Source organism: Camelus ferus, chromosome 15 (genome assembly GCF_009834535.1).
Source record: "Camelus ferus isolate YT-003-E chromosome 15, BCGSAC_Cfer_1.0, whole genome shotgun sequence".
NCBI classification, from domain to species: domain Eukaryota; kingdom Metazoa; phylum Chordata; class Mammalia; order Artiodactyla; family Camelidae; genus Camelus; species Camelus ferus.
Window position 1 is genome coordinate 40,253,261 of NC_045710.1, and position 22,385 is coordinate 40,275,645.

The 22,385-nt window shown below is 39.0% G+C and overlaps 1 long non-coding RNA gene across 4 annotated transcripts in view; it reads left to right on the forward strand.

The window, feature by feature from the left end:
* The window catches only part of LOC106730720, a 391,898-nt gene that overhangs the window by 48,173 nt on the left and 321,340 nt on the right, over nucleotides 1–22,385 (forward strand). The window lies entirely within an intron of this gene.

Below are 22,385 nucleotides of genomic sequence, written 5' to 3' on the forward strand. Positions count from 1 at the left end.
AAACTACTACAAAGTTTGTAGTAGTTTATTTCTAGTAATTAGTGTCATTTCTTGTCCTATATCATTTTAGATATCTTAACCTGCATTTCGGATCATCTTCATTTCCATTATTAGTATTTAGCAATTCATTTCTCTGCTCATTTTGGTCAAGTTAATACTTTCTAAGCCAATTTTTAAATGCAAAATGCTTCCTACTTCTTCTCCTTCTCCTTCTTAAGTTTTACAAGAATGAAAAAGTGTTTGGAATTTGAATCTGATAAAAATTTTAGGGGGTGGATTAATTTCTCCCACCCCCTCTTAATCCAGTCTGTTGGAAAATCTTTATATAGTTCCTGGAATGAGCCCAATGATCATTTTTCTATTATGAGGGTCATATTTCTCTTTTAAGGTTATTACCCCTTTCCCCACAAAGAAATCCAAACAACAAACCCAATGCACACTCAAACGCAGTTTTAAAAACAAAAACTGTTGAACTCCAAACAGACAAATGATTTGGTGGCAAAGCAGCTCCCTGATACCCTGCCACAAGAGCTATTATCACCGACTTGGAATTTCCATGCCAATAGAAGAGATTACCACTAACTCTATTTACGTATGTTTAGTGTTAAAAGTAGTTTTTTCCTCTTCCTCTACCTTTGACTTGGCCTTGTGTTGCCAGTATTTTCAAGACCAAACCATTGAAACCTGTCAGAAGGACAAATCTATCAGAATCTACTCGCCACAATTCAATGACTCTAGATTTATAAAATATGAATACTAAATCACCTTTTGGTAATGTACAGAGTACTTTGACAGAGTACAAATTCCACTGCCGCCCCCCTCCTTGGGCGGAGATCTTAGCATGGTAATGAAGCGAAGCTAACTTTCAGACACCTCCAGATTTCCTCTGCATAGGCGTGTTTATGCGGTCAAGTCAGAGCTGGTTCAGGGTATTTAATCACTGCATATCTCTTAAAGCCCAGCTGTAGAACTTCTCTGGCAAGTATCAGGTGATTTTGAAACAAAGAGGTAAATCAAAGGAAGGATCTACTAGCTCTCAGCGGCTGATAATGGGTGATGAAATATCTCCCTTCTCCTTTCCTTGATCAATGAATAATGTTCCTGCTGTGCTGTACTGAGCCCAGTTTCATTTGATTGGCATTTTTGACTCAGGGCAGAAGACCCATTGAGGGGCTACCTACCTATTGGGAATCAGTAACAAACTTAGTCCTGAGTGGTCCCAGTCTTGGCTCTGCCATTTGCTGGTTGTCTGACCCTATCTCGCTGAGCCTCAGTTTCTTCATCTATAGAAACTGATAACAATATAAATCTCATAGGATTTTTGTAAAGATTAAATGCAACAGAAGATGTGAGAGGTTTATCTCACCTGACACAACTTGTCAGCAACTCAATAAATGGTAGATTCAGCTTTGATCTAGCCTTTTGTACATTTTCCCTCTAGTTTTCTCTGTTTGAAATACTGAACAACCTTCTTTCCTTCAGAACCCCATGGATCAGTTAGCTTTCATCCAGTTGGAAATGCTGGAGAGCAGAATTTACATATTAAGCCCAACTGTTTCCTCACATCAATCCAAAATAATTGAAATGGTGGTAACTGGATCATAAACTCAAAGGTAAATGTGGACACTGAAATCTTGTGGCAGAGCTTTGTTTTGAAGTAACCATATAGATGATCCAGACTATGTTTATACTAAGCATTTAAAGATTAACATAGAAACAAACATATATGTATGTAAAACATATATTCTTGTGGTTATAACTACCAAAGCTATGATCCATGAGGTTCAATCTGAAATGTCACATTCTAGAAGTATAGTTCTGCCAAGTATAGTTCAACAGCCAAAATATAATTGAAAGTGAATTACCTTGGTGGACATTAAAAGTGATCCAATTTTAATCCACCAGCAATATTTCTCAGCTCTCCTTTTCTCTTTTCTTCAAACTCCAATGAACCTGCATCAAAATGGTTAATACCACTGCATGCTCTGGGTAGCAATTTCATTTAAGTGAAACACCATTGCATAAAATTATTTTAATAAAATTTAATTTGGTTTGCAATTTGGTTTAGACTGTATGTATATTTATTTTAATTTTAAGATTAAGAGCTACAAGAATAAGGGACTTATGTCTTGTTATATATTTTGTGCACATTTAAGCAGCAGAATGAAAAGTATCTTTGGAAACTGAGGGGATCCATGAAAATTTTTTTCTTGAAAGAATGTAGGCTACTCAACTTTAAGAAAGTCTGCTCAATACCATTCCCAGGGGATCTTTGTAAATCACAAACCTAAATGTGCCTTTATCATGCTTAAACTTCTTTAATGTCTTCCTAAATCTTTAATCTACAGAATAAAATCTCAGGTGCTTTGTGTGGACTTTGAACCTTTCTTATTTAGCCTCATCCATTTTGACTTACTACCCTACTTCCTTCTCTCCCTCTCCTCATTTTATATTCTCAGTAAACTGAACTACTTCTTCCTCTCTGACATACCACCCTTTCTTATGCTTCTGTGTCTTTGCATGTGTGAGTCTCTGTGCTTAGCACACATTCCCCCTCATGAGTCAATCTTGCAAACTTAGTCTTCTGGTCTCAGCTTCAATACTGTCTGTTACTGAGTACAACCTGGCCACCCAGCAGGCCAATAAATTGAGAGATGTGGTGTTGGGGCAAGGAATAGCAACTTTATTCAGAAACCAGCAGACTGAGAAGATGGTGGACTAGTGTCCCAAAGATCCATCTTACCCAAATAAGAATTCAGACTTCTTTTATACTAAAAGGGGAGGGAGTGTGGCTGGTTGTTGCAAACTTCTTGGTGCAGGAATCTTCTATTGTTGCAGCTGGTCCACTTGGGTCTGGTCACAGTGTTCCTTTAAACCTCCAAGATAAATGTTATCTTCTGTTCTGCAACTTTTTATCTCTATATGAATGGAAAAGTGTTATACCTTTAAAGATCAGAGCCTTGAAAATGGGCTATCATGTATATTTTGGGCTATAGGCAACATTCTTTTACAAAGGTGCAGAACCAGCATGACTAAGCACAGGCAACAGCACAAAGGTTAGCATAGATCTAAAGGAATAGATCCAATATGGAGTTGGGTTTGTTCTTTTCTGTTACATATCCTCTTTGACTTCCCCAGATTGACTTATGGATATAATCTATGTCTGTCTTTCCACTTTATTAATTAATTCATGTAGTCATTATTTCACCCATGGAAATGAATGTGGGAGTAGATATTGCAGAGTGATTAAAGTGCTGTCTCTGGCATCAGATTGTCTAGGTTTGAGCCTCATCTTTGTCACCTCTTAAATATGTGACTCTTGGTAAGTTGCTTATTCTTTCTATACCTCAGTTTCCTCATTTCAAAAATAGAATGAAAATAATATCTACCTCTTAGGATTGTTATGCAGATTTAAATGTAGTCTTATTTTTATGGAACTAAGCATAGTCCATGGCATGTGGAAAGTGTTGTAAGGTGTGTAATATTTACTGAATACTTGCTTTATGCCAGGTACTATGCTAGGCTCAGGGGATATAAGGATGTTGAGATCATCATAAGGCATAATAATCTTTGCTTTATGAAGCTTGCAGTCTAGTATGAGAGACCGACAAAAACATAACCAAACAAATAAACAGAAAAATTAAAGTGTGATTAATGCTAAGAAGGGAATAAACTAGGTAAATATAAGAGTAGTCAGTATAGCAATGATATCACAAGCCATGGAAATTCATAATATCACCTAGAGAGAGGTTTGAGAGAAAAGAGAGTTCCTGTGTCTGAGCCCTAAGGAGGGAGAGGCTGCCAAGGCCATGGAGATGGAGCCAACCTTGTTGCAGGGGGAAAGCTAGGAGCTATTATGCTAGATATTTTCCATATGCACCTGCTCCATCCATTTTCTACCCTTCTCAGCTCTACCGTGTGCCCCAAGGGACTGATTTATGGATTGTAACACCCAAACTCCCTGGCTCTCTAACTTTTGGTTGGGTCAGCCAATGGGAGACACCAGAGGGCCGGAGGAGAAAGAAATTAAAAACAGAACCATAATTCCTTGTTGGCTCCTGTGAGGACACGGATCCACCTGTGACTGCAGCACATTTCAGGTGGCCCTGCTTGCTTGACTTTAGCTATCACTCCAATTACACTGTTTCTTCTCCTTGCTGCTTCAAACCTTAACAGTTTTCTATTGTTGCCTGCCTCTCAGTGCCTCGGCATTCCTCACTGTTAGCTCCAGAAGCTGCCTTCCCCTCTGTAAGTAGTCCTTTTATTAAATTCTCTTCAGAATTCATCTGAGTATGCCCTCTGTTTCTTGCTTCCCTTTGCAGTGCTCCTCAGAGAGAGGCTCTCTCCACTCTTGCCTCTCAGCAGTAGAACACTGTTACTTGTTACTAGAAACGTTTACCCTGGAGGTGGGAGCTGAGGGTATTCTTCTTAACTCTCAGTCTTAGGAAGGTTCCTGGATCTTGGGTGGAAGTAGCATTCCCAGTGCTCATGTCCCCCTCTTCCAGCTGTAATTCTGGGCCCAGCATGTATTCTGCCTCTTCCCCAGGGGTAAAGGGTTATGTTCTGTTTCTTCTCCCACTTGCAATAGTTTCACAGTGCCTTAGGGTGATAGTATTTACCTTCCCACAGTGGGTAAGGCTTTTATTCCTATGGGGAGATAGGGGAGAAGGATCCAGTGGGGCTTCTGCCTTTCTCACAGCGGCTACTGTCCTTCCCCAGGCCTGCATCACAAGGGACACTTTCTCAGGACTCTGGCTCTTATCCTAGGCTTTTTTTGTGAGTGCCCAGTGAGGTCCACAGAGAAGAGCTTGTAAGTGGTTGTGAACTCCTCTTGTATTTGCAGCCTGCAGGAGTTCTATACTCTCTTGATAGCTCACACTTGATCTTTAGCAATTGGTTAAAAATCTCAGTTGAATTCTTGCCAATGTCTACTGGTGTCTGTACCAGGTAAACAAGAGTTCATGTCCCATCTCTTACTGGAGGCTTTTATCTTTCCTTATTTCTGGTTAGTTAGTCACTCTGTTATTTTGGCTCTCTAATGGGTCCTAGAAGAGTTGTGAATTTCCAGATTGCCAGGCTTTGTTGTTACTATGGTTACTGTTTTTATTGTTTTAAGGGTGGGATGCTCTTTCCAGATTTCTGCATCCTAAAGAGAAGCTAGGGGTCTCGTATGTAATTCAAGACATTTCAACAAGTTTATACTGCATAGCGCAGGAAAATATACTCAATATCTTGTGGTAGCCTATGGTGAAAAAGAATATGAAAGGGAATATGTGTATATGTGTGACTGAAGCATTATTCTGTACACCAGAAATTGACACAACATTGTGAACTGACTATACTTCAATTTTAAAAAATTGTTTAAAAAAAGGCCTCTCCTCTTCACTAGTCCAGAAGGGTGAAGAAAAGGTAGAATTTGTTCTTTATTATTTTTTTAGCCTCCTCCTGCCTCCATAATTTTATATGACTCTTCCAGGACTGGGACAGAGGAGGAGAGAGCAGAAGAGAGGCAAAAGTGTTCAATTTCTGGAGCCAGTGGAGTTCTTATTTGACTGACACTGGCTAGTTTTCATGTCCACCATTACTGCAGACATTCAAATGCTGGCTATGATGAGAGGTGTTTGTGTTTGTCTAGTGACCTCTACGGGGACTGCCAAACTGCATAGTTTCCAATTGTGGATATTCCCTGGGTGACCTTTTGTGACCTTCCTAGTAGCTTCTGCACCTAGTGTTCTGTTGCACAGCTTCTTACTGCTGAGATCCTCTTGTCTTGGCTCTTAGCTCTCTTGGGTAAAGTACTATCGAAATGACTTCCTTGGGTTCTCTTGGCCCACAAACTCACATATCCTTGCCCACGTCCCCCCATTAGCATTATAGATTATTTCAACCACTGACCTCTTTTCTTGCCCTCCCATTGCAAGTGGCTCTAGTCAGCCTCTGGCTTCCAAAATCTCTTATTTGTGGGAAGCAGGTATTAGAGTCTATATTCTTAAATGTCCCTGTATGACCACTTTGTAGTAGCAGGATTGACTCTTACCCAAAATTTGGTTTGGATGTCAAGATGATGTGACACTCCTACCCCACCCGCACCCACTTACCATGTGAGTATGAAAAGGTGTATTACATTAGACAGACTTCACAAGCTGATCTGAAAATGGTTTGAGAGCAGGGAAAGGAGACTGGCTTGGAGTTTTCATTGTGGTTATGAGGTGGGGCTGGGGTGAGGGTCCCTATATGTGAGTGGGCAGAAGCTTGTGTGGTTTGAATTTCCCACTGGTGCCAAAGGAGGGCACGCTTGAGCTTTCTTATCAGTGTTCCCAGATGTAAGGCACAAGGGGAAGAGTGATGATCAGGGTTAAAAATGATCAGCAATCAAACATCAAAAAATGGATTCTAATTCTTTATTCCAATCCTCCAACTCTAGGCTACATATGTCAAGCCTTCCTAATAATTCTCTTTGTGTGTTTGTTCCTATTTCATGGCATCACAGGACTATTCTATAGCTTAACACATGTTTAGTTGGGGAAGGAAATGACAATATTTTTCTCATTCTCTTTCAGTGGTTCCCTAGAGCTCCCATGGCTTAGTTTGGTTGAGGGTGGGATGGGTGGGGAAGGCTCTGTCTTCCTCCACAGACAGGGGAGGAAAATGCCACATCATTCCTAACTAGGGTGGCAACTCTCTACTAGCATGACTCTTTAATTCCAGTTGCAAATTACTAGTATCCTCTGTTTTGGCTGGAATGGGTGATGGGAGTTGATACTTATGGACTGGTTCTGCTATCTTATATCTTAAAGAATGTTGGGGTAATTTTCACTGATTATTTTCATTTTTGGAGCCTTAACTCAAATGAGGGAAATTCCTCATTTCACACATAATGGGAGGGAAGTTTCACTCACTGGAATGGGAGAGAAGGTGAGGATAGGAGCATAGGTAGGTGAATCTGAAGACTTGCCTAAGGGAGGATCAAGGAAATTTGTTTGACTTTAGTACCTTTAATGAAGTTTGCAGCAAGGCCAATAGCCGAGCGTTGGGGATCAGGGGGAAGAGAAGGTATATGAAGTTTAGGAAAGAAGTTATTTTGGGGGCTAGAAAAGTGAATCTACTCAGGAAACATGATGAGACTGTCAGACATTGGTGCATGGCTATGTGCTCTTAAACCAGATTTGTAATCATGAATTTCAAGGGAAATCATGGCTGATTTTTTTTTTTAGCAACGTTTACCTGTTTGGTGCAGGAATGAAGAAAGTGAGTGGTAGGATTCTTCTAGAAATGGGGTTTTTGAGGGGCTATGGACTGAAATATGTTTACTCAAAATCCATATGTTGAATCCCTAGCCCCCAATGCGATTGTGTTTGGAGTGAGGAAGTAATTAAGGTTAAACTAGGTCATAGGGATGAGGCTCTGATAGTATTAGTGTCCCTATAAGAAGAAACACCAGAGAGCTCTTTCTCTGCCCTGTGAGAACTTAGTGAGAAGGTGGCCATCTACAAGCCAGAAAGAGAGCTCTCATCAGGAGCCAACAATGCTGGACCTTGATCTGAGACTTCTAGACTATAGATCTGAGAGAACATGTATACCTATTGTTTAAGGCACTCAGTCTGTGATATTTTGTTAAGGCAGCCTAAGCTGACTAAGACACTATGCATGGATGACAGAGGGATATAGGAGCAAAGGAGTTGGGAATGTTTGCAGAAGAAATAATCTAGAATATGCCACCCCAAAATAGGCCACTTTGGCGTAAGGATTATTTTAAGCTGAAGGAAATTGAGAGTCAACAAATATAGGAAAAGTTCTCTGCACTCTCCTTATCTGCCTAAAAATAGGGCATACAAATTTCCCTTTGTGAAGGAGGCATAAGTCCCCCCACGCCTTCTTCTATGCCAGGATGAGGAGAATGATTCTTATCACTAGAAATAGAGGGCTGGCACTGAGATGAATCTGCGTAAACAAACCTTCCTAGAATAACTTTTATCTTCCATTGGTTTCCCTCAATGTATCACTACTAGATGCTCCAGTCTCCCTTCCTCTGTCTAGTTACTTTTCTACAGTTTATCACCCATTGTTAAAATGGTCCAGCCCCTGAACCTAACCTCTTTGGATTTTCACTTCTTTTCTATGAAGTTTCTGTGCATGTAGAAATACTGACATCAGTAAAATTTGTATGCATTTTCTTTTGTTAAACTGTCTTTTGTCAATCTGTCTTTTGTCAGTTTAATTCACAGGCCTCAGGTACTTAACATAATGTTGCCGAAAGATCGGCCCTGTCCCTGATGAGCTGAATTGAAGCTAAGAGACAAAGTCTTAGAGAATAGAAGAAAAGAGAAAGCTTTATTACTTTGCCAGGCAAAGGGGACTCATAGCAGTCTAGTGCCTTCAAAGCTGTGAATCTTGGGGATGGGGCAGGGTGATTATATAGCCATAGATTAAACAATAAAGCATTGATAACAATCAATAGAATTATTTTCTTCTCATAAGGCTCACAGTGGCATCATGGTGTCTCCAAGTGACCAATTCTATAGAGGCTAGTGGTTGTCACTCTTTCGATCTCTTTATCTCGTAAGCACCCACGGCATGGTCTTGGTAACTCAGGCTATTGTAAGGTTACAGTCCTGTGACCTTCTCCCTGGAGAACAACTCAGAAACCAAGTATGATTATTGCTTTCGATTACTGGAATAAAACAGGGACTGGATAAAGATAGCTTCATTTTAACAATGGGCCTGGAGCTGTGAACAGCAACCGGTCAGTCAGGTTAGTTGGCTAGTTTAAGAGCGAGCATAACAATAAGCAATCTGTTAGCCTAAGTGTGGTCATTTTATTAATTCTCCTTCAATGAGAGGGTAAAGTTTAAGAAACACCTGTTTCTCATTGTCATGGATTTGTTAAGAAATCTGTGTCCATTATCACCACTGCCCCATATTTTCTGCTATGAAGAAGATAGTGACAGGGGTTAGAACATTTCTCTCTTTTGGAATGGCCACCCAGCCTTGCTGGTACAGGTGGCAGATATCTCTTTGGTATCTTCCCCAGAAACCAAGTGAACTGAGCAGTTTGGGGGCTTTGGATCATTTAGATAACTAAAGCCTCCCACCTTAGGGCAGGGGGTAGGAGCAAGTCAGATGCTGCAGGGATAATACTTGCTGCTACTTTTGGGGGGGAGAATAAAGGATAGTAAAACTCCCTTCAGCCTCTCTTTGTCTTGGTGTACTGAAATTTCTCTTCATCACAATAAAAAGAATCAGAAGGAGGTCTGCCCCAATGAGGGGATCACCCCTATTTTTCCATACCTTCAAACAGCTAGATTCTGTATCCAGACCTTCAGTCTCATGGGTGTTCCTCTGTGTCATGATACCTCCAATCACCATTATGTTTATTGGTTGCTTCTACCAAAACTAGTCATTGTCATTTTTCCTAGTTGGATGGATTTTCCTGTACTGACCATACTCCCAAAGACTTCATTCATTGTCACAAACTGGCTAGGAAAATGTTTTACAGAATTGTGATAAATAGAATCAGTTTATAAATAGATTTTTGCATGCATTTGTGTGTCTTTAGGATTTTAACTAAACGCAACCCCCTTTGGATTGTTATTTACATTTTTATGTTAGTTGTTCTTTGGGTAGCGGGATTGTTACTCCTTTTCACAAAACAGTTTCTTTAAAGTCAGCATGAAGGAAAAGTAATTGAGCACAAAAGCCTGACTTTCCCAACACTACATTGCATGCTCAGTCAAATTAGCTCAGACCATTATGGCTTAAACTAACTGTGTTTGTCATTTGTAATTAATGTGGATTAAAATTTGGAGGAAAGTTTTGGAGTTGTTTTTTGTTGAATATGCTAGTGGCAATTTCAGATCATATTAACATTTTCTCTTGCTCCTTAAATTTGTTCTGTGTTTTCTTAACAGAACAATTATGCCTTTGATCTGATTTTGGAATATGCTGTCCTTAAGTTTTGGTCAGGAACAATGTAAAGCCATCCCTCACCTGATTTTCTCCTTCTCCCTACGACAGTTCACACAAAAGTCTAATCAGGAGAGAGGAAATCCATACATTTGAGTTTTGGCTTATTGGGTAAGATGATAATGTTAATCCAAATATGAAACACATGGTTCTGCAGACTGGCATGAGCTATTACTAATAAATGGACTATTGTATGTGAAATAGCTTTACATTGTTACTGTTAACCTTCATTAAAATCATAAGCCGTTAGCTTCTCACAGCTTTTTCTCTTTTAAAGAGATGATGTTCAAGGTCATGCACTATTCCTTGAAATGTTTATGTTTAAAATAAAACTTCTCTTGTGCTTGTACACATGCATCAGTCTTATGAGAGAAGCAGCTTTGCAGTTGAGCAATAATATTAGCCTTAATGTTTTGTTGTCTTTTCCAGTCTTTCATATAGCTTTCAAAAATTAGTAAGTTCACAAGAATTCCATTTGGGCATCCATATTTTCATTTTCTCTTCCTTTAAACAATCTCTTTGTCTTTTTTTCTGCCTCCAATATGCATCATTCTCATTTCCACTAAACATTTATGGAGGCCATACTATTGTGTGAGAAAACAGAGCAATTTCTGCAGCAAATGCCTGTACATTTTGTTCCTTAAATATGGACTCTTTGGGACCCCCAACAAGGCAATACCAGGGTGAAGAGGGCATATGAGATTTCTTTCAGGCTGCTGCCTAGTTCTCATTAGGCCCTCTTTAATTTCGTTTTGGCCTTAGATAAATAGCTTAGTTTAATTTTCATGGCTAGTTTGCTTCACTGTCCCCATCAAAGTTTAACTCCTCCCATCCCCCCAATATTTTCTTATGGAAGATTTTAATTTTAGTTTTTAGCTGTCATAACATTTGGTTGCTTTGACTGTTAAGAAGGTATACTCCATTGAAGCCATTATTTCTGTACATTCAAATTATTATCCCTTTTGATGAAGAGGTAAATTTGGAAAAAGTACTTAAAGCATTATGGTTCAGTTTCAACATTGGGTCAATCTGTCCTTTGAGTTCTTCTAGTGAATCATAGAACCTGAGGGTGGTCTTGATACCTTTTGATAATTTTTCAGTATAGCACTTATCATACAATCTATTCATTAATTCATTTATCTATCTATCCATCCATTTGACCAATTAACTACTGAATGCCTACCATGTACCAGGTATTGTATTAAGCCCAGAGGTTTGGGAGTGAACATGATAGGCAAAATCTCTACATTCAGTGAATTTATAGTCCGATGGGAAAAGAAAAATAGCTAAACACAATTTGGTGTGGTTGCACCTATGATGGGCATAGTACAGGATGACACAGGGAACAGAGAGATCAGAATCCAACACAAACTGGTAGGGAAGGGTATCAGATAAGCTGCTTGATAAATAGGAAAGTGGCCAAGGGATAGAAAAAGTGGTTAGTGCAAATGCAGCATATATAGGTAGAAGCCAGGAAGTGAGAGAGGAGTGAAGTAAATTCACTGTGTCTGGATAAGGATGTTTGAGGGAGAAAGTGGCAAGAGATGAGGCTAAAGAAGGGGCCTGATAATGCAGTGTTCTTTTAGTTGCATTTAGGAGTGTGCTCTCTATTCTACTATAAGTGGGGAGCGTTTGAAGGTTATAAACAGGGGAATGAACTGATTGGATTTGTTTTAGAAAGACCACTCTGGGTGTGGTTTGTAAGAATGGATTGGAAAACCACAAGCAAAAAGGAAGGGGATACTCATTATGAGGCTATTGCAGAAATCCAGATATGAGATGACAGAGGTTTAAACTGGGATGCAGGAAGCTCACTGGAATGGACAAATTTACAAGATGCTTAGGAGGTAGAATTGGTAAGACTAGGTAGTACATTGGATGTTGGGGAGACGGCATGAAAAGGATCAAACATGACACAGTGTGCCTGTCTTAGAGAGGTGTGAGCAACCGTGTCTCAGAGAAGTGTGAAGACGGCTAGATTCGGGGAAAAAAAGATGGGTTCGGCTTTTGTCATGTTGGTGGTTTTTCCTCCAGTCTGTAAGCTTCATTTGGTCAGCCAGTTGTCCTAATACCATTTTTTAATATAATCTATTGTGCTATAACTCAATTGTATCATTCCTGAGATACTTCTCACTATGTAAGTATGTTATCAAAACAATTGTTTCAGTAGAAAAAGGAAATTAGAGATTAGAGAGTTTTATATTGGCAATAACCGAGTTATTTTTGCTTCAGGGATTTCAATAATAAAAGAATTTTGAATATAAGTGTATTTAGTTATTAAACACTAAAAATAATAAATAATCTTTAACAACGTCTTCATTTTCTTTACATTACACTCACTCCAGAGCCTTATTTTCCTCTTTAACCTTAGGCCTTGACCTGACAATATTTCTTGCAGCACATCTCACAAACACCAAAGGTAAACATAAGAGCAAATGTTATACCCAGGTAAATAAATATCAGACATGCCAATAGAGTAGCTAGCCTTTCCAGCAAGTGGCTCTGTGTCCTATGCTTTGTACACATTTTTTCTACTTTCTCAACATTAGCTCCCTATCACAATCAAAGTATTAAACTATTGATCACATTATATCTTATATATATTGTAAAAATTAGCACTATTGGAGAAATGGTTGCTATCCCTTCCTCTCAATGATATGAAATGTCACCTTTGTAATATGCTCAATTCCCAGAAACTGTATTTAAACAAAAACTCTCTGGGAGATTCTGATATTCAGTCAGCTTTGTGTATGATGACTATTGAGAATGTAAAGATATATGCTGTAACCTGGAATTCCTCCTCTCTAGCAAATCACAGTCCTGACAGAGAAATGGTGTGAACATAACATTTCAGTTATTGAATATGAGACACTGGGCTAAGAGCTGGAGCTACAAAGATGAGTAAGTCATGGCCTTCAAGTCTGGTAATGGGAGAGGTAAACACAGATGTTTTTTTAAAAAAATATGGCAATATGCTATAATAGAAGCCATGTACACAGACTACTGAAGAATTCCAGGGATGCTTCCTGGGAGAGATGAATTTCAAACTGAGCCAGAATAATAAGTCTGAGTTCATCAGGTACAGAACTGGGGCTGAGGGTGCCAGGGGCTACTGCTAGCACAACTGATTTTGTATCCTGTGTGAATGATACCAACCCCTCCGCCCCATCATAATGCAATACAGAAGCCCTGCAAGAGGGAGAACCAAGGGGAAGATTAATCCAGGCAGAACAAAGGCAGAGAGGTGTAAATTAACAGATTGTGTTCGGGGAACTAGAATCAGTTTGCTGTTACTGGTTTGCAAAATGAAGGTGGAAAGTGACAGGACAGAAAACTAGATAATAGATGATTCTATGCTATGGATCTTGGACTGTACTCTTTAGGCAGTGGAGAACTTTAATGCGTTTGAGCAGAAGAGTGATTTGGAGACTTAAATTTCTAAGAGATGTCTTGTGTAGTGGTATGGAGGATGAATTTGAGGGTGTAAGATTAGAGAACAAGAAAAGACTTAAGAGACAATTTGCTACAATTGCGTGAGCAAAGATGAAGACATAAACTAGGATGTTACAAAGGAGTGAGAGGGAGTGAATGCTAGAGATGTTCAAGGAGAATAAAATTTGGCCCCTGATTCAAAGTAAGGGATGAGGGTGAGGGAGGAGGACTCTAGGGAGACTCCCTGGTTCCTGAAAGTTTTGGAGTATGGGAAAGATGAGGTCCGTTTTGGTCATGCAAAGTTTAACGTGCTTGTCAACCACCCACGTGGATTTGTCTTGAAACACAAGATGAAAAATAATAAATGGCACAGAGGAAGTAGAAAAAAAAAACTCAGAGGAACAGGAATAATTTCTAGTTTGCAGAAGGTAGTATTTGATTTGGGCCTTGAAGGACTAGTAAGACCTGTATGCAGGAATGTGATGGAAGAGAAATGTCCAAGTGAAGGCATGGACACCCTTACGATATTGTTTGGGAACAGCTGAGACTTCCTATTTGTGATTAGAGTAAAGAGTTTGCTAAAAAGTTTTGTGTGGTGGGATGGAGCCATGTCATAGAAGACCTTGGGGTTCTATGTGTAATGGGCATTGGGGCTTTGCATTGGATAATGATCTGAACAGAATCATGCTTTGGGAAGAATATTATCAAGTATTATATGAGACAAATAGAGGTAGAGAGATTGAAGGCAGGGAGAAGAGTCAGGATGCTATACCAGGATGCCATAAACAGGAATAGAGAGGAGGTGTCCAGTGATGAAAAAGACTGCATTTGAGAATGGGGCTCAGTTCAAAGATTATAGTTGGTTGAATCATAAGAGATTGAAAGGATGGCACTGCCTCTATAGAAATAAAGGCATCTAATAGAGAAACAGGTTTATAGAGATAATGTGAGACTTACCTGTGTCCGCACTTGTCTTTTCCTTTGTTATAGAAAGAGATTAAAAAACAATAAAAAGGGAGGTAGGTAGTGTACCATACTGGTTAAGAGTGTAGTTAAGACTTCTTACATTTAAATCTCTGCTCTGCTTTTAACTAGCTGTGTGTACTTGGGTAAACATTTAACAACTGTCAACCTGAGTTTCCTGATCTGTAATATGGAAATAGCAAGTGTGTTCATCACATATGATTGTTGTGAATAGTATACAGCATTCATTAAATGCTAAGTGCTATTATTAGAACCCTAAAAGGAAGGAAATACTTCAAAATTACTGTAAGTCTAGTTCAGTTACTATGTTAAAAATATAGTTCATTCAAAATTTCCATCAGTTCTTCTGATGGATTGAAAGATTGGTAAGAAGATATCAATATCATGTTATCATATTCCAGTTACTAGCAACCATTGCAAGTGCTAGAGATTATCTCTTAGGCTTAATTAATAGTTTAAAGATGTCCTGAGCTGAATCCCTTAGGCCTGATTCTGAACCTGTAGGTATGTGCTGTGAATCTGGAGAGATCTATGCAGTGGGTCAGGACATTTTACAAAACACAAAAGATAGCTTTACAAAATGTCAAGTAAAAAGAAACAAACTTGACAAACAAGATGCAGGCGTTTTGAATTGAGACCAGAAGAATATTTATAATGAGATAATTTCAAGAGTTTACTAGAATCCTGGTTTTGTGTATTAACTATTGTTCAAGTACTTTGGAGTCTGTAATGTAAATAAAAGTATTTTTCCATCGTCATCATAATAGTTAGTTCAGAAAGGATCATCAACGGAGCTAAGACTAGTAAGTAAAATTTTGAGGAGGGACAGATTTGATTTAGATCAACATATCTAATTGAAAAATGTAGCTATTTTCATAGCAGTGCTCTCCAAAGTCTCTCTCCTCCGTTAATCTTTTTCTTTATATTTGTTCACAATACATAAAACATCCACCCACTTCAAAGGGTTGGAAAAATAATGGAAATTTCATTTATTGTTGTTTAGCATGGGAAACACTTCCACTTGGACAATGGAGAATTCAGCTCCCACCAGAGGGCGCCCGAGTGTTACTTAAGTCATTTTACGATTTCTGGACCGCCTTTGTATCTCAAAATGTAAAATGGAATTTTTTTTTTATATGTATTTGTAGGTGAACTTAATTTGGGATTTTGGGACTAATATAACTCCAGTGTTTTAAAGCTTGACTATATCTTGTTTTCCCTGTCAGATTTAAATAATCAAACCACAGTAATCAGAGCCCTTTACCTGCACCCCCACCCCTCAAAAAGGAAAAATAAGTCATATTTCCACCACTTGAAAATCCATTGTTTTTGTTTCTCAGCAAACACTTCCAGCCCTTGTTCAGTTCAGATTTGAGAACCATAGTTCCTTCTCCATCTCAGCCACTATTCTGGAACCAGGTTACTGAAGGTGGAATATGGCCAAGATGAAGGAACTCTCAGTCTCAGGGCTTCTGGTACAACGTGCTGACACTCTTGTGAGTCCTGTGTCCTAGCCAATGGTTCTCAAATTCTCCCCCACCAGCAACATCAGCATCTCTTGAGAACTTGTTAGAATGTAAATCCTTGGGCCCCCACCCCAGACCTACTGAATCAGAAAGGGGGGGGGGCAGTAATCTGTGTTTTAACAAGTTCCTTAGGTGATTCTGATGTATATTACAGTTTGAGAATCACTAGGCTAACACTTTGTTTTCACAAGGCAAGCTGCATCCTCCCGCTGAGAATTGGGAGCAGACTTCCTTCCAGCCTAGGTCCCAGACTCTTAGGCAAATGGTAGTCACTGTCGAAGTGGTTTTCTGCCTGCTTCAAGCTTCTAAAGGAGTTTTGTTCTTTCATTTGTCTAAGCAGGGGCACCAGCCCATAGAAGGAAATTTTGGAATTAGATCTCTCATGTGTAGAGGGGACCAAACGAGTCAGTTAAAAGTTCAGGAATGAAGTATAGCCTGGTGGTGAGGCCTACAGATTCTGAATTCACCTTGCCTGCTTCACATAACAGCCCTGTGTGATATTGGGCAAGTTATTTTACTTCTCTATAAACCTCTCAGTTTCCATCTGCAAACTGAGGATAATAACAGTACCTACAGGATTGTTACGAGGATTAAATTAGACAAGATTTCTAATTCACTCAGAACAGCCTCGGTACTATGTAATGTTTAAAAAGACTGTACTTGGCACAGGTCACCAACCATCCTGCCAGCATAATCCTATCTTTGGCCAGCGACAAAACAAGCATAGTCCATACATTTCCCCAATTCTTATGGGTAAATCTTAATATAAACAATCTGTCATATCTATGATGATGACAGGCGTCCTAAGAGCTTCTTTGGAGTCAGACAGGTCCTTCCTTTTAATCCCACCTCTTCCACCTAATAGATGTCTGCTTTAAGTGAATTACTTGACCTCTCTTTAAATCTCAGTTTCTTTTTCATTTGTAAAGTAGCTATTATAATATCCATTTTGTGAGGTTAGTATAGGGAAAGGAACACAATCAGAGGGTAAATGTGGAAATAAATCACATCCGTATACTACTGTTGCAGGAAATGCTATGAAGAGTGTAGAATAGTGCTTGGCACATAAGAGGGCTCAATACACATTTGTTCCTTTTCATTCACAGCTTTATACATTTTAAATACTTTTAAATCACCAAAGCTAATTATGTTCTTGTACCACTAACTTCCAGCTTCCCATTCTGGCTTCTGGATTTCTAGTCTGGAGTGACTAGAAGTTCTGTTTCTCCTCCTCCTCACACAGACATTTTGGGCCAGATTTTCTAGTTAGCTCTTAACTACTTCTTTAGGCTGACTTCCCTCACAGATCAAAAAGCCTCTATTTTTTATTATAGAAAACGTGGAACATTCAGTAAAGCATAAATGAGAAAATGAACATCACCAATTATTCTCCAAAAGAAAACATCATTAATGTTTTAGTGTATTTGCTGCTGGACTCCCCCCATTTGCTTAAATAAAACTGCTATCAAAGTATGTTCAGTTTTCCTTCCTGCCATAGAGGTTCTATAAATGTGGTTCTCTTGGCCTGGCATGTCCTTTCATGACCTGGGATGCTCCTTATTTCCCCATTCCTTCCCCCTATCTTTACAATCACTGGTGTTTCCGATGAAGCTAGGTCTCTCTATTAGACACATTCAAAGTGTGTTGTACTCACTCTGGTTAGTGTTACTTCCAGTTTGTAGTGATAAATTTACTTGTTTGATTTTGTGGGTAGCATCTATCTCCATGACTTAACTATAAGCGCCAGAAGAGTAGGAACCATGTCTGGTTTACTCCTGACTGTACCCCAAATGCCAGCACAATGCCAGGCACATAGTACGCTCTCAACAAATAGTTTTTGAATGAGTGAATGAGTAAATGAAATATGTCATAAGCATTTTTTCCATACTGGACATGATTTTGAATGATTTTAACTGGTTAATGGCAGGGTGATAGATGAGATGTTCTCAGGATTTCAGAGAACTCTGGATTTCTGAAGCGGCCTGTTATGGCAGGAGGATCCTGGGCTAGGAATCAAGAGACTCAATGTTTTCCTTTCTGCTCTGGCAGTTCCTGTGCTCTTGAGCAAGTTACTGACCTTCACTGAGCCTCATTTTCCTTATCTCCTCTGTTTTTCCCCCAAGGAATCTCATACATCAAATAAAACAATGTATGTGAAAATGCTTCTCAAATTGTAAAGGACCATATTAGTATGTGATTGACCTTTTAAAAGATATTTTGCTTGATTGATATATGAGCCACTTGCAAATTTGCACCATCTCCAACTTTCAAACTTGAAATTGATTCTATTCCCAAGAGAATCTCATTTTTCAAAACTTAATGATTAGAATAATTGTAAGCCTGAATGTCATAAGTAGCCAAAATGAATATTTTATTCCTTAGAGACAGATATAGTAGAGATTGTTTTAATTTTGTACTTAAAGATGATAATAAATAATTATGGTATGTTGTGACAACAGAACCTTAGATTTCTATGTTTCATTCAAATTTCAATTGGCTAATACAGTCAAGATGTTTTTTGACAGACTGGTCAATGAATGTAAATTAATAGATTAGTTTTTAAAAAGATCCTTTGTTTTTGAATATATTTTTATATCATTCAACAGGCAAGGAAATGGTAAGATCCAGAGTTTTCAAAATAAAGTTAGTATCTCCATGATAAAATTAGTGTTCATATTTGAAGGCAGGATGGAAGAAGAATTTCCCGACAGTATCTTTGTTGTAAGAAATTGGAATAGGTAACCCCTATGACTAAATTTTATTGGCTGATTCATTGGTAGTTTTCCATTGTATCTTAAGTCATTTCCTTTTTATGTTAAGTTATGTGAAGGTTCTTAAGAGGGTAAAACATTTTGGGGAACAGATGAAAATTGAAAGTATGATAGAAGGGAAGAGCAGTCTTTTACACACTGTGAAAATTGTGAGTTCATGGATAGAATGAGGCAGTGTTTGCTGATTTTATTTATTAATATCTCCAGCACAGTCTGTTGAAAAGTGAACATTTTTCTTTTCTTTTTTCATAATACCGAATAGTAAATGCACTGCATTTTCGAAGAGGGAGTACTTTATGAGACTCATGCGCTGCCAGCTGTGCTAAGAGGGCAGCTTTAGAAGAAGAAAAATAAAGGTCCAATGTCCTTGTTTCATAGATAAGATGAAACATTTACAAAGAAACTTACAATTGCTGCTAGATAACACGATTTCATAGAATCTTGAGAACTCTTATTATCCTCAACTAAAAATGAAGAAATGGAGACTCAGAGAGCTTAAATGACTTGTCTAAGGTCACAGAGATAATAATAATGATGGATAATATTAATTGAGCACTTACTCAATGCCAAGCCCTCCTCATGGACAATCAATTTAATTCTCACAGTAGTCCTATTATCTTATATATAATAAGTGACAAACTAGGATTCTAAATCAGTGTTAAGAAACTAGTATTACTGATTTATTTTTTCATTGCATGCTCTTCTATAAATACAACCTAAACATTGAATAAAATTAATGTGATTTTGTGTTTTTAGCCTATAAATGTATGAAGCCTATTGGTTAAGTAAATAGTATTTTCATTTTACAGATAAGAAAATAGGAAGAATTAAGACTATCATCATAGTGTTGTACTCGCTAACACTGGCAAGCAGAGGCAAGAGTCCAGTTCTTCCTAACACACCAGGTTCCTTTTCTCTGCCATGTGTATCAAAGTGTTGAGTGGGCAATTGGCAAGTAGGAGCCAAAGCTAAGGAAAAAGAGGTACCAAGTACCCTCTATTCTGAGTACTGGAGACCAGGTATCATCTGTGGGATTTAATAAGAGTCAGACAAACTGACTCTACATCCCCCTCCACCCCACCCACCTACTGCCCCTCACTCATCATCCTCTGAGACCGAATATCATGCCCAATCCACTTAAAACTTTTGACTAGATGAGGGGAGGTGGATATGCTGTTGGAGTCGTGAGTCTTTGGTCTGGTGAAAAGTACTGTCTCCCCCTTTGGAACCACAGGGGGTTCTCTGAGGACCACCTATAGAGATAGGCACTTAAAAGAGAAAAATGATATCTTATTTCTTAGTCATCAAACCAGCTTATCTGTCTCTATTGCCTGGGCAAGTAAGGGAAGAGAGAATCAAAGTGAAATAATGGGACAGAGAGAAGTGAGGCCATGGAGCAGCCTATCCCCTCCTCATGGCATTGCAGTGATTTATGGGTTTCTCAGGGGTTGAGAACCCTCCATGGAAAGTAGCTGGACTTGAGCTGACTTGTCCATACCCTATGCAGGAGGCTTTGGGGGTAATGCCAGGGCTAGCAACTGAGAGGGTATTAAAAGAGCTAGGAGGAGCCTAGGCCCTGGGGAGGTCCCCTCACAAACGCCTAAAGAACCCTCACATATGTCTGCCACACAGAGGCCAATAAGCAGCATCAGCCAAGAGAAGGCCAGAATACAGCACTGAGGTGGACAGTTGTCCCTTCCATCTCTGCTTCTACTACAAGCCCTAACACCCAAGCCCCCTACTCAAGAGGGAAAGGAGGAGGAGTGAAGGAGGAGACCAATCCCCTTCCCCATTTCTCAGGCTCTGGCCACAAATGCCTGAGCTGCAGTAAGGGAGAAGCCAAAAGGAAGTTTTAAGTTGGGCTGAACTTCTTAATAATGTCATAATTTCAAAGCTGTAGGAGCTGCCCAGAATGTTGTTAAGGGATGAGAAAGGAAGATTCAGCAGACAGGATTAAGGTAGTAATTGGAAAAAAAAAAAAGACATTTTATGTTTGTACTCTACAGAGTTCAGGCTGTTTAGAATAGATACTACATATGCTTTAAAAATGTATGTAATAACCATACCTTACCTGGACAGCTCTGCATCCTTTTCAAATATACAGAAAGTTTTATGAGATGATGTTGTCAGGAAACCAAGTAGCATCTTTAAAATCTTTCATTATTGTATGTCCAAGGGATGATATTGAGAAAAAATGGGTCAGCAAAAAAGGTAACCCATTTATTTCTTTTGATTTTTCTTTTTGCTACAGCAGATATCTTGGCATATGACCTGCCAGAATGAAGATGTGTGATTCCAAGCTACATAGACCACTTTTGCATTAAGAAATCCCAACTGTTAGGTTTAATCAAACAGTCAATAGTTAATGAGTGCCTTCCATGATATATACCATAGGGATTAGAAATATATAAAAGTGGTTACAGTCTAGATAAATAAATACTCATCAAAGATAGGACAATATACAACAAGTGCCAAATAAATAGAAGTGACAGCTAAAGTATGTATGAATATGCTAGATATGCTCTTGAGTGGTCATCAGATCAGAAAGGTGAAGACTTGATCAGTGCCATGAAGGATGGGTAAGAATAAATGGACAGAGACTAAAGAGCTACTACATGAGCAAATGGGCAGAGACCAGGGTAGTTTGGGAGTCATATTTAGAGGCACTGAGTCTCCCCAAACAAATTCTGCATCGGCCTACTTTTCTTTGGAAGCACTGGAAAATTTAACTCAAACTAGTTTAAAAAATGAAAGGCGTTTATTTATTGGCTCACGTAACTGAAGAGAACTAGAGATAAAGTGGGCTTCAGGAGTGCATTAAGTAGGGCTGTAGCTCCATTTCTCTGTGACCCACATAGCCCTTTCTTTACCTTCAGCCTATTATTCTTCTCAGTTGCAAGAATGATTCCTCAGACGTATGAGTTACCTACTGCTGCACAACAAATTACCCCAAAACTTTAGTGAATTAAGGAATAAACATTTAGTGTCTCACAATTTCTGTGTGACAGGAATCTAGGCATGGCTTAACAGAGTAACTCTGTCTCAAAAGTCTCTCACAAGACAGTAATCAAAATGTCAGCTGGGATTTGGTCATCTGAGGCTTCACTGGGACTAGATAATCCACTTCCAATACATTTGTATGGCTATTGGCTGGAGGCTTCAGTTCCTTGTCATGTGGGCCTCTATTTGGGTTTCTCATGACATGACAGTTGATTTCCTCCAGAGCAAGTAATGAGGGAGAAACAGAGAGAAAGTGGGAGGAAGGAGACAGAACCTAGTCTGTTGGAATGTAATCTCAGAAGTAACATACCATCACTTCTGCCCAGTTGGTCATACACACCAATCCTGGTAAATTATAAGAGGGAGATTACATGAAGATGTGGATATCAGGAGTCTGGAATTATTGGGGGCCATCTTGGAGTCTGGCTGCCACATCTGGCCTATGTGATTCCTTGTTCATATGCAAAAAAGGAGTTACATCTTTTAGCTATTAAACAAATTTGTCAGATTTTCTCTGATTGTACCAACCTTAAACCAATCATAGTGGCTGGTAGAATAATAGCTACTGAATGATATAGGTCTGGGTTACTGAGTCAATATTTGTTTCAGGGGGATAGGATGATTGGCTTAGACAGTGTCCACCTAGAGCTGGGGATGTGGTTTGCTGCCACTCAAACAGCATGGTTTTTCTATTTTTTTTTCTTAATTT